The 15,392-nt window shown below is 38.8% G+C and overlaps 1 protein-coding gene across 4 annotated transcripts in view; it reads right to left on the bottom strand.

The window, feature by feature from the left end:
- Positions 1-14,644, bottom strand: part of STARD3NL (STARD3 N-terminal like) — a 56,132-nt gene extending 41,488 nt beyond the window's left edge. Inside the window, exons 1-2 of one of the 4 annotated variants that reach the window (XM_075212572.1) lie at positions 14,624-14,644; positions 154-316 (exon numbers count right to left, since the gene is read on the bottom strand). The gene's annotated coding sequence lies outside the window, so the exon portion shown is untranslated. The other 3 variants (XM_075212570.1, XM_075212569.1, XM_075212571.1) reach the window with 3 other exon arrangements.
- Positions 14,645-15,392: the final 748 nt, after the last annotated feature.

The following is a 15,392-nucleotide window of genomic DNA, read 5'->3' as shown; positions in this document are numbered from 1 at the left end:
TGAGTTCCCACCATAGGCAACACAACTTTAAACTTTAGACAAGCTGTTAAAGGGAACAAAATCATTCTTAACGTAATACAATGTGTTCAAATGTTATAAAATATACACACATGAGAAACAACACTTTATATTTGCATAAAGTATAATACTCACACTGTAGGTCTGAGATTGTAATTACAATTATTCCCTCTGTGATTCTCCTTATGTGGCAGTAAACAAAGTATTTCATCAGAAATCACATGATATTGGCCAGGTTTCAGGTAGCTCTGGTTTCCCCTTGTGATAATACTTGTAAATCAAGACTCTGCCTCTGGATCTAAAGAGGAAGCAAAACAAACAAAAAAAAGAAGCAGAAATGTTTTATATAACTAAAAATAATTTTGTTTACTATTGTAAAACAGTAGCCTCTCCAATCATAGGTTATTTAGGTCATATGCTAACTAGGTTGCATGTGAAATTGATTTACTTCAACTACAATACTGTTAACTCCTATTCATAGTACTTATCAGGTTTTCCTGATGAGTAATACTATTTCTTAGAGCAAGGCTATATGTGCAACTGTCAGAGTGAGGCACCTTTTTTTTATAGAAAAACACATGAAACTGTCAAGCAGTTTGTTTTGGAATAGTTTTGTTTTTCTCTACTCAAGATGCACTGACATCTAAATACTATTTAAACTTTGTATAACAAAACACAAAATGAATAGATTTACCGCAATAGACAAAACCGTTAACAATAAGTCACTGTCTAAGTTGTTCTAAATGAAACAATTCCAGCTTACCTTTCACACTCGTGTAGTCCTAATAAAATTAACTACTTCAAATTTAACCTACCAACGCGAATTGCCTCTGAAGTGTATTTCAAAATTTAACAACTTACAAAGTATTTGTTTTTTACTAGTATGTTACTTGCAATTGTTACTTCATTAAGGGTCTGAGTAATTAAGGAAAGTAAGGCAAAAAAAGGAGTAAATAATCTCCAGGACAAAACATGTTACAATGCAAAGGGTGCAAATAAGTTTATTATTTTGTATGCAAGTTAAATACTGGCTGTTTTGCTTCATCTAGCACACAAATACTTGATAGCTTTATTTTTACACTCAAATTTAAAGTTGATCTAGGACACGCCCTACCCCAACTATAAATCTCTCCTCATGTTTTAAATTGACCTCCCCCTCCAATGCAACATGGTTTTCCCCAGGTGCACAGTTTATTTTAATGCTTTGCTCTCCTTAATGGCTCAGGCCCTAAGGGCTAGATTTACTAAGCTGCGGGTTTGAAAAAGTGGGGATGTTGCCTATAGCAACCAATCAGATTCTAGCAGTCATTTTGTAGAAGGTACTAAATAAATGAAAGCTAGAATCTGATTGGTTGCTATAGGCAACATCCCCACTTTTTCAAACCCGCAGCTTAGTAAATCTAGCCCTAAGTGTTTATCAAATGGCTTTTAATTGTGAACCTTTTTAACTAGACTGCAATATTTGAAACATTTACTGTACTGGTATATACCTACAGTCATGGCCAAAAGTTTTGAGAATGACACAAGTATTGGTTTTCACAAAGTTTGTTGCTTCTGTGTTTCTAGAACTTTTTGTCAGATGTTGCTATGGTATAGTGAAGTAAAATTACAAGCATTTCATAAGTGTCAATGGCTTTTATTGACAATTACATTAAGTTTATGCAAATAGTCAATAACTGCAGTGTTGACCCTTCTTTTTGAAGACCACTGCAATTCGCTCTGGCATGCTGCCAATCAACTTCTGGGCCACATACTGACTGATGGCCGCCTATTCTTGCCTAATCAATGCTTAGAGTTTGTCAGAATTTATGGGTTATTGTTCATCCACCCGCCTCTTGAGGATTGACCACAAGTTCTCAAAGGAATTAATGTCTGGGGAGTATTCTCGGGATGTGTTACGGCTCACGCCCAAGGTATCAACTCCTAGAACCGCTTCAGAGGTCTTCGCCTATAGCAGCCGCCTTTCTCGTAGAGCTAGACACACTCACAGGTACTCGAATGCCCCTAGGTCTTGTTCTCTAGTAGTAGGAGCTGATAACCTGAGATCGTAGCGCAGGTATTACAAAGAGGAGGAATCAGGTATCCAGGCAAAGGTTTCAGGGTCACGAGCAAATCAGCGAAGTCAGTATTCAAGCCAGGGTCACAGGCGAATCAGCAGCGTCAATATCCAAGCAAGGGGTCAGGGTCACAGGCAAATCAGCATGTCAAAATCCAGGCAAGAGGTCAGCAGCGTTAACACAGAAGACAGAAAGTACAACAGAAGAAGTATGCTAGCAAGCAGGGACTATAACTGGCAGGGAGGCTTGGTGCTGGGACACGGGGCTTCAACTACAGAGTGTCCTGACCGTTGCCTAGACCGGGACGCTGGGCCCGAGAGGAGAGCGAGTCGCAGCGGTGCCCGGAGCCGCCGCGGCTCGTGACAACATGGATCCAAAATTTTGATATTTTGATCCCAAGCCACTTAGTTATCACTTTTGCCTTATGGCAAGGTGCTCCATCATGCTGGAAAAGGCACTGTTCTTTACCAAACTTTTCTTGGATGGTTGGAAGAAGTTGCTCTTGAAGGAGGTTTTAGTACCATACTTTATTCATGGCTGTGTTCTTAGGCAAAATTGGGAGTGAGCCCACTCCCTTGGCTGAGAAGTAACCACACACATGAATGGTCTCGGGATGCTTTTCTGTTGGCATGACACAGGACTGATGGCAACGCTCACCTTTCCTTCTCTAGACAAGCGTTTTTCCAGATGCCCCAAACAATCTGAGGAAATTACTTTACCCCAGTCCTCAGCAGTCCACTCCTTGTACCTTTTGCAGAATATCAGTCTGTCCCTGATGTTTTTCCTGGAGAGAAGTGGCTTCTTTGCTGGCCTTCTTTACACCAGGCTATTCTCCAAAAGTTATCGCCTCACTGTGCTTGCAGATGTACGCACACCTGCCTGCTGCCATTCCTGAGCAAACTCTGTACTGGTGGTGCATCGATCCCAAAATTGACTTTAGGAGACGTTTCTGGCGCTTGCTGGACATTCTTGGGTGCCCTGAAGCCTTCTTTACAACTATTGAACCTCTCTCCTTGAAGTTCTTGATGATCCAATAAATTATTGATTTAGGTGCAATCTTACTAGCAGCAATATCTTTAACCTGTAAAGGCCTTTATGTGCAAAGCAATGATGACTGCACGTGTTTCCTTGCAGATAACTATGATTAACGGAGGAAGAACAATTATTTCAATCACTACCCTCCTTTTAAAGCTTCCAGTCTGTTATTCTAACTCAATCAGCATGACAGAGTGATTGTCCTTGTCAACACTCTCACCTGAGTTAATGAGAGAATCACTGACCTGACATCAGCTGGTCCCTTTTGTAACAGGGCTGAAATGCAGTAGCAATGTTGGTTTTGGGATAAGGTTCATTGTTATGACAAAGAAGGACTTTGAAATTAATTGCAATTCATCTGAGCACTGTTCATGACATTCTGGAGTATATGCAAATTGCCATTATACAAACTGAGGCAGCAGACTTTGTGAAAAACAACATTTGTGTCATTCTCAAAACTTTTGGCCATGGCTGTACAGTGACTAAACCTATATTGCAAATAAACAAAGTAGTAGCCCTTAATATATAGCTTGCAATCATTTGTAATTGGCTTTAATGAGAATTGAACAAATAGTTTCCACATGTATTGTACATTTGTGTGCCTCTGGACTACAATAACTTTTACAAAAAAGGTCTATTCCTTCGAGGTGTATATTCTGGTTTCAGTGTCTTCATTGTAATGGACATGTTATTCACCTGCTAGTTCTTCTGTAAGCGTCCATCATTACTACACAAGGTAATGAGTATGTTCACTGCTTATATTCCATGAATGTTTAAAACAATGCCAAAAGAGTAAGTACTCTGATCACACAAAATTGTAAGTCAAATAAAAATAAAATAAAATGTCTGGCGCTCAGAAACAAATAATATATAAAAATCACTGTGTCAGCATATACATAAAGAATAATTTTGTGCACAATACAGCTATATTGGGTTTAAGCTCTCCAGGCATCTCTTCTAGGTGAGTCCCTAAGATAGTGACACATAGTGATTTTTATATATTGTTTGTTTCTGAGCGCCAACCAATATTTTATTTTAATTTTTATTTGATTTGATTCTTGTTAAACATTTTTCTTTTGTTTGCACATGCACATTGATCTCAGTTGTCCTTGGCTGCCGTGTCTAATGATTTTATTCACTTGTACACATTTCATTAATTTAAAGAAGTGTGCCTTTTTCTCTTTCACTATTTTTTAAAAATAAAATAAACTCTACAGCTTTGTCTTAGAAAAAATAAAAGTAAACAATCAATAATTAGACACAACTTAACTGATTGCAGCACATTTTCTTATCTTCAGAGGTCACATAATTAATTGACTGGAGTCCACGAGTACAATTATTACATTATAAAGTGTCAAAGTACCAACATAATATGCAGAACTTTACAGAGAATAGTTAATAATTCAGTATGTGCTCCAGTGAAGCTTACAATTCTCTACCACACAACCAAACACTAAAATTAACCTAGCAGTACATTTTAGGATTGTAGGAGTAAAGGGAGCACTTGGAGGAAACTCACGCAAACACAGGGGGAAAGTATAGAAACTCCACACAGACAGTGCTCTGGTCAGAATAGAACTCATAGCCCAAACACTGTGACCTGTGTGCGCCTGTCCTGATCTGCTTCTGGCTGCACAGCAGCATCTTCAATGCGGATGCTGTTTTGCCCCTGCAGCTCTTGCCTGCAAGGGATTATGTCTAGACTCTGCCATTATATGTATCTGGCCTGCATTATCTCGCTACTACCAGAGGGGCTTCTGTTGCTCCTGGACTATTCTCCTTCCTACATGAGTTTAGCTCATTACCCTTGGATGGCTTTCAACTGAGGCTGGCCCTTATAAGACTGCATCTCCCTGCAAACTGGGTGAGTTAATCTGTTGTCTTAACTGCTGCTGGTTCTTCTGTGTACTCCTGTTTAAGGATACTGATTGACTTCCTGGTACAGACTCCTGCTTGTTCTTCTGTTTGCATCTGAACTTATGACCCTGACTTTGCTTTAACCTTTCTCCTACTTTCTCCCTGGCATTCTTGTGGACCTTCTGGCTTTTGACCCTGACTTGTTTGATACTCCTTTGTCTGTGCCTGCAGACCATTACACATTCTCTATTCTAACCATCCAGCTGTCTGTTTATTTGGACCCCTGCCTGCAGACTGTTACACCACCTGTGTTCCAATTCCTGTGATGCAGACTATTACATGTTTAGCTATGCAGCACCTGTAACTCATACTTGCCAACTCTCCCGGAATGTCCGGGAGACTCCCGCATTTCGCGGGAGTCTCCCGGACTCCCTGGAGAGTGTGGCAATCTCCCTGATCTGCCCACTTCCTAGTGAAGTGGGCAGAATTCGGTTCAAACACCGCGATTCACTGGGAATCGCGGCATTTGGCCCCGTGATTTGCATCATTACGTAACGGGGGTGGGCCTAAAATGACGCGATTTTCGGGGCCCCGCCCTCTACATGCCCACCTCCCCCTTGCAGCTCCCGGAAGAAATATAGTAAATGTTGGCAAGTATGCTGTAACTGCAGAATATCCCTGTTTAACTTGGTCATTGAGTCATGCTCTGCTTGCTGATCATCCCACCTGCCTGGATACCATAATCCTCAGCACTGTCTGGTAATCTTGCCATCTGTTATCCAGTACCTGTGTTTATCTGCTGTTTTCATTTGTCTCTCCTCAGTCCAATCTGTATGCTCTCTGCTTAATAAACCACTTTGCTTAATTTTATATTGCTCTCCGTTGAATTCTTACTAGCAATCCTGACAGCACCCCTTTGCTAAGAAACACCTACAAAATACTAGTGCAACCACTTGTCTTCCAAAAATTAATGCACTGGAGTCCAAGGGGTAAATGTATCATGGTCCGTTTTTTTCAAGTCGCCGGAAATCTGCGAGTTTACAGCCAAAATTTAAAGCGGCGCTGGCTTGTAAAGGCAAACTTGCCTTTAAGAACACAGCCATGAATAAAGAATGGTACCAAAACATCCTCCAAGAGCAACTTCTCCCAACCATTCAAGAACAGTTTGGTGATGAACTATGCCTTTTTCAGCATGATGGAGCACCTTGCCATAAGGCAAAAGTGATAACTAAGTGGCTCGGGGATCAAAACATCGAAATTTTGGGTATATAGCCAGGAAACTCCTCAAGAGACGGGTGGACAAACAAAAACCCACTAATTCTGACAAACTCCAAGCATTGATTAGGCAAAAATGGGCGGCCATCAGTCAGTATGTGGCCCAGAAGTTGATTGACAGCATGCAGGTCATGCAGACGTCTTCAAAATGAAGAGTCAACACTGCAAATATTGACTATTTGCATAAACTTAATGTAATTGTCAATAAAAGCCTTTGACACTTATGAAATGCTTGTAATTCTACTTCAGTATACAGAACACTGAAGCAACAAACTTTGTGAAAACCAATACTTGTGTCACTCTCAAAACTTTTGGCCATGCCTGTATATATATATATATATATATATATATATACAAAAAAATATGGCCTTAAAATCTTGTCATACGCAACTTTCCTGATCAAACTAAGTTCCCCTCTCTCTTTGGCCTTCTTGTTTGTTATGTGAACGAGCAGATTCTATTCAAACCGCACATGTAGTTAGTCAACGAACTTTGATCACTCTAATGCAAGTTGTTGGTTGCTGAGGCTTATTGCATAATTGTGTCAAAATTAACTTGTTATCTCAAAGGTGTGAAGCCCCCTTTTCCTGCAAACTAAACTCTGTAATGGTATCTTCACTGCAGCAAAATATAGGCAGAATTTCAAATTCACTGGTTATTCTAGCCGTAGATGAAGAAATCTTTCATCATTACCACTAAACTGTCTCATTTCAGAGAACAGAATACAGAATATACAGGGATACATCCATTCCTGTAAAATGTACAAAATCTCTTTTTTTCCCACATAGAAAGTATTGCACCTCCCTGTAGCACAATGTATGAATAATTTGGTGCCCCAAAACCTTTACATGCCAGAGCTTACTGAAGTATGAGTGAAAATACTACACCCCACCCATTTAACCTTTGAAAGAGCATTGTTTTTTTCATAAATGCCGACGCGCATCTATCTCAATGGTTCATTAACATTTTGCTCTGTAAATTAGAAACCAAATCATATGATGTTATAACCCGCAACATTTAAAAAGGGGAACTACAGGTTAAAATATAATCTTGCTCATAACTTTATACTGAAGTGACAAAAAAAATATGCAAAGTGTTTGTGACCACAGCACAAACAGAAATAAATTGAAAGTAACAAAATATAGGAATAATTCTTATAAAACAAACGTTATTAAGAAAATAAGAAGAAACAAGTGATGCTGTAGTAAGAACACGATCACATTAATTATAGTAAGACTGAATTTAATTAAAGTCATATGCATCTTGTCAAATTTTTGGATATTTTTCTGTAGTAACAAAGCATATTGACATATTTGTGCAGGAATTCTGTAACAGAAATAACCCATATGTACACAGTGGAGCTTGTGGAGATCTATATGAGAGTCATTTTACACTCATAGGTGACCAGAGAGGGCAGAAAAATAGCACTTATCCATTATTGTTAGTTTGCAACCAACAGCCTGGGATTTATACATTCAAATTTAGGCAGCTTAGCTTATTTTCTTTGGAAAAACTCTTAAGCACAACCAGGGTTATATAAATTTCAGGCACAATATATTGCTTAAATGCCTGAAATGTTTTCCAATTTAAAGTAATGAGAAGGAGGATGTGCAAAAATCCAGCCTATTTGCTTGTCGACCCTCTAAATCAGGAACACCTTAAAAATTAGCAGTTTTTTGCAAGACGTGCTGTCCACTTGCAGTTTATTATAAAAATGTTTTTTTATTTGTCCATAGAATCATGTATATAATAGCCACTGCCCTACATCAGAATAGAATGGCCTAATCCGCTCAGCTTCTCTGATCAGAAGGAGCAACATTTCTCTTCAGCCCAATATGCACCATATGGGCGTTAACTAAATACTCAAGAGTATATTTTGTAAAACGAGATGCAGATGCACTAAAACAGTAAAATGCAGAACACAAAAAATAAAATAAAATGTGGCCCTAAATGGAGATGCTCCTCCCAACTGGAGGTGGATAGCTGTGTTGTATGGTATCAAGAAAATTACTTAGTATTTTCTTTTTTTAATATAAATCTTATGTTCTGTAAGTCATCTACCACTTAATTGCTTGAAGGGACACTATTAGGGAATAATATTAGTTTATAATACTCAACAATTCACAAAGAATATGATGACTGGTGAAATAAAATGAGGGAAAAAAGGAGTAATTTGGAATGGTTAACACTTATTTAGATGAGTGTTTCCCAAACCCAGTCCTCGGGGAGCCCTAACAGTGCATGTGAAATAATTAGTACAAACTGTGGATCTTTCAAAATGTGTCAGTCAGTAATGAATATACCTGTGCTCCAACAAAGAGATATGGCAAACAAGCATTGTTAGGGGTCCCTGAGGACAGGGTTTGGAAAACACTGGTTTAGATGTTCAAATATGTACAAAACAAAACCTTAATTCCAAACAGGATTCTGTCAGTAACAATTTAACATTGTTAGACACAAGCCATTAGTTGCACACACATGCTTACAAAATGCATGTTTTGCATTTCACATCTAAATAAATTAAGAAAACCTATTACTGCAAGAGACTGTGGGCTGTGGCCAGATGAATACATTCTTTGTTCCATCTCTCAAATTCTGTCTCTGCAATTTAATATTGACAGTTAAATTGTTCAAAACAAAACTGAAATACAAAATTATTAAGACATACACACACATACATACATACAAGTACACACTACATGAACTCTATAAATACCCAATCATGTAGTACCATAACCATATCGTGGCCAAGTCACGTGCATGGCACGGCATGCCTAATGCTTCTGAATGAAGCACTAGGCAGCACACAGACTCCCCTACTGAAAAAAAAAGCATCATTGCAGCATTACAGTGACAGGTGAAGCGGTGAGCGGGAGTAACACATCTCAACAGCCCTGGCAGTAGGAAAAAGTTTGGGATGTTGGGACACTTGGAAAGTATATTATAACAACAGTGTTGAGCAACATATATGTAACGTAACTTTATGTCAAAAGTAGAGAAAAAGACAGAACGGAAGCAGCTAATTTCCACATGACGTGACCTCATCTTTAAACATTAGATACTATGGGACCAAAAGGTATCGGAACTCGCGTATCTGTGTGTTGCAGCACAAATTAAGGAATGGATACAACTGTTACAAATCAAAAATACCAACAGTACACACACCCAGCTGTGCGACCGTGACTGCGCAACGTTCTTAAAAATGCTTCCCAAGGCATGCCTTACCCTACCTCAGGGCAAAATCTGTTTTGTGAGAAAAAAAGGAACAATAAAGTGTAAGTTTCACCCCTATATGACACTTATATATTGATATAGAAGTTCATTTTATTACTGTTACAAATTAAGAAGAATTAACAAAAAATGCAACAGATACTAAATTACCAAATCATAACATTAAAATTACAGAGCCAACTGGCCCATAACACTAACTGTGCCTGTAAATGAAAAGGTCTAATGAGGTTATCCGTCTCTTGATAGTCTCCCTCTATGGGGACTGATGTGTAACTAACTGTATATTATTGGTAGTGTATATCCTCCATTTCTTTATCTTTATAAAGTCTGGAAACAGCAAGTATTAATGTGTGTAAACTTATTATTGAAAACGTACAACTAAAAGGCTAGTTGAAAACAAAAATAGCTGTCATTTACTGTTCATTAAACCTGGGCTGAAAATCGCAAAGCAAACTTAAAGTTTGTGTTTTGGCAGACCAAAAATTGTGCTGGCAGATGGAAATGCAAGCCTACTTGTTAGAACTGGCAGGTCATCCAAAAATAATAATGTTAATTTCACACCCTGCACAATAGTAGTGGGATTCCTTCCCATAAGACCCCAACCATATCCTCCACTCAGCAAGACGCTTCAACTAGGATAATCAGGAATCTCCGCTGGTCAGCTTCTTCACACAGTTTTGAGTGCCAGAGAAGGGGGTAATACGAAGTACGTGCTAAAAGGACAGCCAGGTCCCAAGTGGAAGGTGATGCAGGGACGTGTCCATTTTAGGACATCACCAAATATCAATCAAACATGGTGCCATTTGCCCTGTGGCTTGCATGTGTGGAGCACTAAATGCAATTATTTTTCTCTCTGGTCCTCCATACCATAAAAGTTGGACTGCACTGATCTATGTACAGAAAGGTAGGAAACCATATATTTCCACATTATAATTTGCTTAAAGTCTTATACAAATAAAACAGAGTCAGAGTTTACATTGTTATGCTATTTCACGGGATTGTCCAGACAGCAATGTAACAGATAAGGTAGAGTTTAATGAAGTAAACCTCACACCATGACATACATTTATTTTTTTATCAATTAACTCACATATCATATACAGCTAAATCAATTAAATATGTTTGACAAGATAGTAAAGATAGTATGGATTAAGTATACTTCATTCTTATCCATAGTGCATCATTCAGTACAATAAAGTGTACCCCATAACATAACATTTGTGTTGTTATCAATCTCATTGAATAACGTAAAGTAAACACTAGTTAACCCTTCATGATTGGAAATAATATATGTCTGCTACAACAACCTTCATCTATGTCTGTGTTAAAAGATTACATTATCTAGAGATAAAATATGACGTGTAGCCTCGTTTTCCTTAAGTCTGCCCATACTGGCATTACTAGGCTTATTATGCTTAAAAACACCAATTTCAAATTTTGATTTAACAGTTTTTTCCCTGACAATAATCTCTCAGCATTATGTAGTTGAAATTTATTAAGATCATCAAGCTGTATAACAATCTTGGTACCAGCTATGGCTCTACATTTTAAACCTAGCGCCACATAGGTCTGCTGTCAAACTCTGTTGGACCTTTGTTCAACATATGGATATTTTTGCTTATATCGAATGATATTCTATTAGAATGGGCATTATTACTGCATTATAATAAAGTGAAGACAACAATAAGGACTGATAATATATCATTTTTATATGAAACTAAATATAGTTTGGCAATATGTGCACCTAAATTAAATGTTAATAAGTAATCCTCTGTGTTATATAACACTCAACTGACCTCAGGGTTAATGGAGTAGAGGTCATAAACAGCCTGGGTGTCCATATCTTTAACTGTAGATTAATTTTGTTCTTTTACAACTTCATCTGAGTATTTCATATTTAGAGAATTGTCATTATTAGGGTTGTACCCTGCACAGTTATGGACAGCATAAACCGCATTTTCAGACCTTTGTCCGGCTTTTACATTTCCAATAAGATAGTGTAATATCTTCTATATATTTACATTAATTCCCTCATTCATCATCATCATATAGCGCCAACATATTCCGTAGCGCTTTACAATTGGGGACAAACATAGTAAACTAATAAACAAACTGGGTAAAGCAGACAAAGAGGTAAGAAGGCCCTGCTAGCAAGTTGTCTGCATAAATGATCCCCACATCCTACCAAATTAAATACAGTACATGTCTTCCCACAAAAATTATTAATCCCGGCCATAGAAATACACTCAGCTACCTAATAATTTCTCACTACTACTCAAGCTACAGCACCTGCAAAACTACCCAGTAACACAGTAAGATAGATATAGGCCACCAGTGACTGCAGATGTTGTGGAACTATTAATCCCAACATGCCATTCCCTGTTGGTGCTTGTAGTTCTACAACATTTGAGAAACCACAGTTTATCCATGCACATGACAATATGATCATTGTCTATATAGGACACAAACACTTTGTCAGTTCACTTCAATCATGACTGGGACCTGTATAATGACAAACATATTTTTGTGTGTGTGTAGTTATATTGATAGCTTACTGCCGAAGTCAGCTGTAATATTGCAGCTCATGTAGCTAACGTCACTGTAAGCTATGCAGATAAAAATTCAACCCCCACAAAAACGTCTTTATTATTAAACATGTATAGCATTTTCTCTGGATAGACATTATTTTGGAGTATATATATATATATATATATATATATATCATACCAAAATTGGCCCAGGAGTATAATATGCTTAACAATTTGTTTTGCAATGCACAGTATTTAATTTTTGGCTATATTTCGGCCCCTAGATTAGTGTTGATAAAAATGATAAAGGTGATAAATAAGAAATTGGTTATAATAATCAATGCTGCCCATCTAATAATCTTACTCTTCTGTCATCTATGTTTATTTCACTAATAATCCTACATCTGTGATCTATTTAATCTCTGCAGTTTAATTTACCGACTTATCTTTGCCAACTAAGCAAGCAATGGCCCAATTCTTTTTACAACATACTGATTGAAAATAGAACAAAATAGACAAAGATAGATAAAATATATAGATTCTTATTCAAGGGTAAGTACAATATTTTGAAGGAGGGGTCCAATGTTGCCTTTTACCAAGATATTTGTAACCATGGTGTTTAGGATTTAAATGTTTCATGCTAAAGTTCACAATTTAACCCTTCCCGCTTCCATTCTCCCTCTCCTCCCGATTAAATAGCTATCCCCCTACACCCAACCAGTCACTGAACTGAGATTAAAGTAGCAAACAACTCCAACTATTGTGCCTCCTTTCCTTGTGCCACCTACCACCTTACGCCCTTCTCCAGTCCCACTGCTTCTTTTCTGCTGTCACAAACAGCCTTTAAGTGACACAAAGCACTTGGAATAATGAAAAAGTCTACATATTACACTGCCATGCAGAAAGTCTACAAATCACACTGCCATGTAACTCAGTACAAGTGCTTATATTATATTTCTATATTTTAAACAGTATTCCTGGTATAAGGGTATTTCAGACACCTCCATCTGCATGATAGACATACAATCTGCCATACATACATACATACTTCGAGACTGGTCTAGATTAGCATTTAATATTTTATAATTCACAATAAATATGTTGCTTGCTGCACATACATCACCACACATGGAAGATTCACAGTATTCTATTTACATATGAACCCGTAATTTATTTCCTACTTACACACTCTCCACTATACAGTACTACATGATTGATGTCTATAGACAGAGAACCAATATCACTATCTGGTATTTGAATATAGCTGGTGTTGACATGCACAATACTTGTCAGCTGATCGCCTTGTCGGTGAATACACTGCCTAGCACAGCCTCTCCCAGCGCCCTCCAGTTGTTTTCTTTCTTCTATATCCGGCCTGTTAGAGCCTCACACATTGCACTCACGTCCCAGCATGAACCACATCCCGACACTTCCCCGGTGTGACTCCCGCCTTTTCTGTACCTGAGTCCCGGTGCTATGCTTGTTGTATTACTGCCAGACGTCACCTGCTCTCGCATGGGCTGCTGATCAATGACACTTTGGGAGAGACCAGCTCGACGCAGAAGCAGAGCGAGGGGAGGGGAGTGCTGCAGTTCTCCGACACCACACAGGAGGAGGAATGAAACTTGTTTACACATAACAAACATCCTCCTCTCAACCTAACCTCTAGTACTTATTTATTTTTTCCCATTAAGTTCAAGCTTCTCAATCTTACGTAGAACGTCAAACTGTTTTTAGTATATATTTGAAAAGCAAACTTGCCTATCACACAATGAAACTGTGGCAAATGTCAAACTGGCAAGAATTTTCCTTCTTAATTGTCCCAATTTCAGAAAGGGACGTAGCTTGCAGGGAAACGGAGCTTTGACAGAAAGTGGTCGTGGTTTTGGTTGCATTCAGGGCGTGATTTAGAGGGTAGAGGGCTAGTTTCATTTTGCTGGTATTCATATCTAGAGTTATGATTTTTACATGATAGAAATGTTGCTTAAGATTCATTCAATACATTAGGACTGAACATATCACTATAATGATAAAAACCTTTAAAAAAATAATAATAATGGAAAGTGCTTACTTAAGTCGGAAAAATCATTTTAGGGAGATTGTGTAAGTGACAGCTAGACATTGCGCACTAAGGGGGGTATTCAATTGTTCCTCCGGCCGCCGGAAAAACGAGCGCTCTAAAACTATTACCGTTTATACGGTAATTACTCGCTGAATTTCATCTCGCAGCGAGATGAAATTCAGCGAGTAAACTACCGTATTAACGTTTTTTTGCGCGCAATATTACCGTATAAACAGTAATAGTTTTAACGCGATCGTTTTTCCGGCGGCCGGAGGAACAATTGAATACCCCCCTAAGCACCGCGAAAGGGGGCACCAGGGCCGCCACGAGGAATTTGGGGCCAGGTACAGCAACTTTCTGGTGCCACCATAGTGATGGGGGTGTGGCCACAAGGGCTGTGGCTGCGCCTCTTTACATATGACATTATGGGTGGAATTCATTTACCTGTAAAGTATCTCCAGAACGTCCGTGAGACACTTTGCGACTGAGATTTTGTCCATGCGCCATATCGGCAGCAATGAAATTCCCCCAGTTATGTATTAAAATGGTGTTGCTCTCACCTAGATGTTATTGCAGCTTTCACAATAACCTGGTACAGGATTCTTGTATGGATCCTGGAAAGTTGGGACCTGTTTGGAAAATGTATAGGTACGTGAAATATGGAAAATAGTGAACACAGTACACAGCACAGACCACGTAGTATATAATTATACAACAAGCAAAATATGTGAGATAAAAATAATCACAGATATCTATATGTTTGGAATTGGTCAGATAATGAAACACAGTTGTAACTGTATAAGAGAAACGGCTGCCTCTAGGGGCTCAGCAACCCCATACAAAGACAAATACACAATAAAAATTAAGAGGCGCTCAAAAATCCTAAAACATAAATTCAATAAATTCACTCACATACAAGGCCCTCGCCAACTCCACTGCTCCCTACATCTCTAACCTCATCTCTATTCACGCTCCATCCCGCCCTCTCCGATCTGCCAGTGACCGTCGCCTCTCTTCCCCTCTGATTACCTCCTCTCACGCGCGCGTCCAAGACTTCTCCCGCGCTGCCCCCCTCTACTGGAACAAGCTTCCTCCCTCCATCAGAACATCCCCTAATCTTTCCAGTTTCAATCAGGCTTTAAAAACCCACCTTTTTCTCAAAGCCTTCCAGTCTCCCACTTAACTTCCTACCTTATCTTTTGCCTCTTCCCCCTTCCCTGAATCTGTCTCCGGTCCCCCTTCTCTCCCTCTCACCCCTGTGTCTCTCTGTCTGTCTACACCTCCCCTTAGATTGTACGCTCCCTTGAGCAGGGCCATCTCTCCTCCTGT

The sequence above is a fragment of the Mixophyes fleayi genome, chromosome 5 (assembly GCF_038048845.1).
Source record: "Mixophyes fleayi isolate aMixFle1 chromosome 5, aMixFle1.hap1, whole genome shotgun sequence".
Classification (NCBI taxonomy): domain Eukaryota; kingdom Metazoa; phylum Chordata; class Amphibia; order Anura; family Limnodynastidae; genus Mixophyes; species Mixophyes fleayi.
This window is presented reverse-complemented; position numbering and strand designations above follow the sequence as displayed.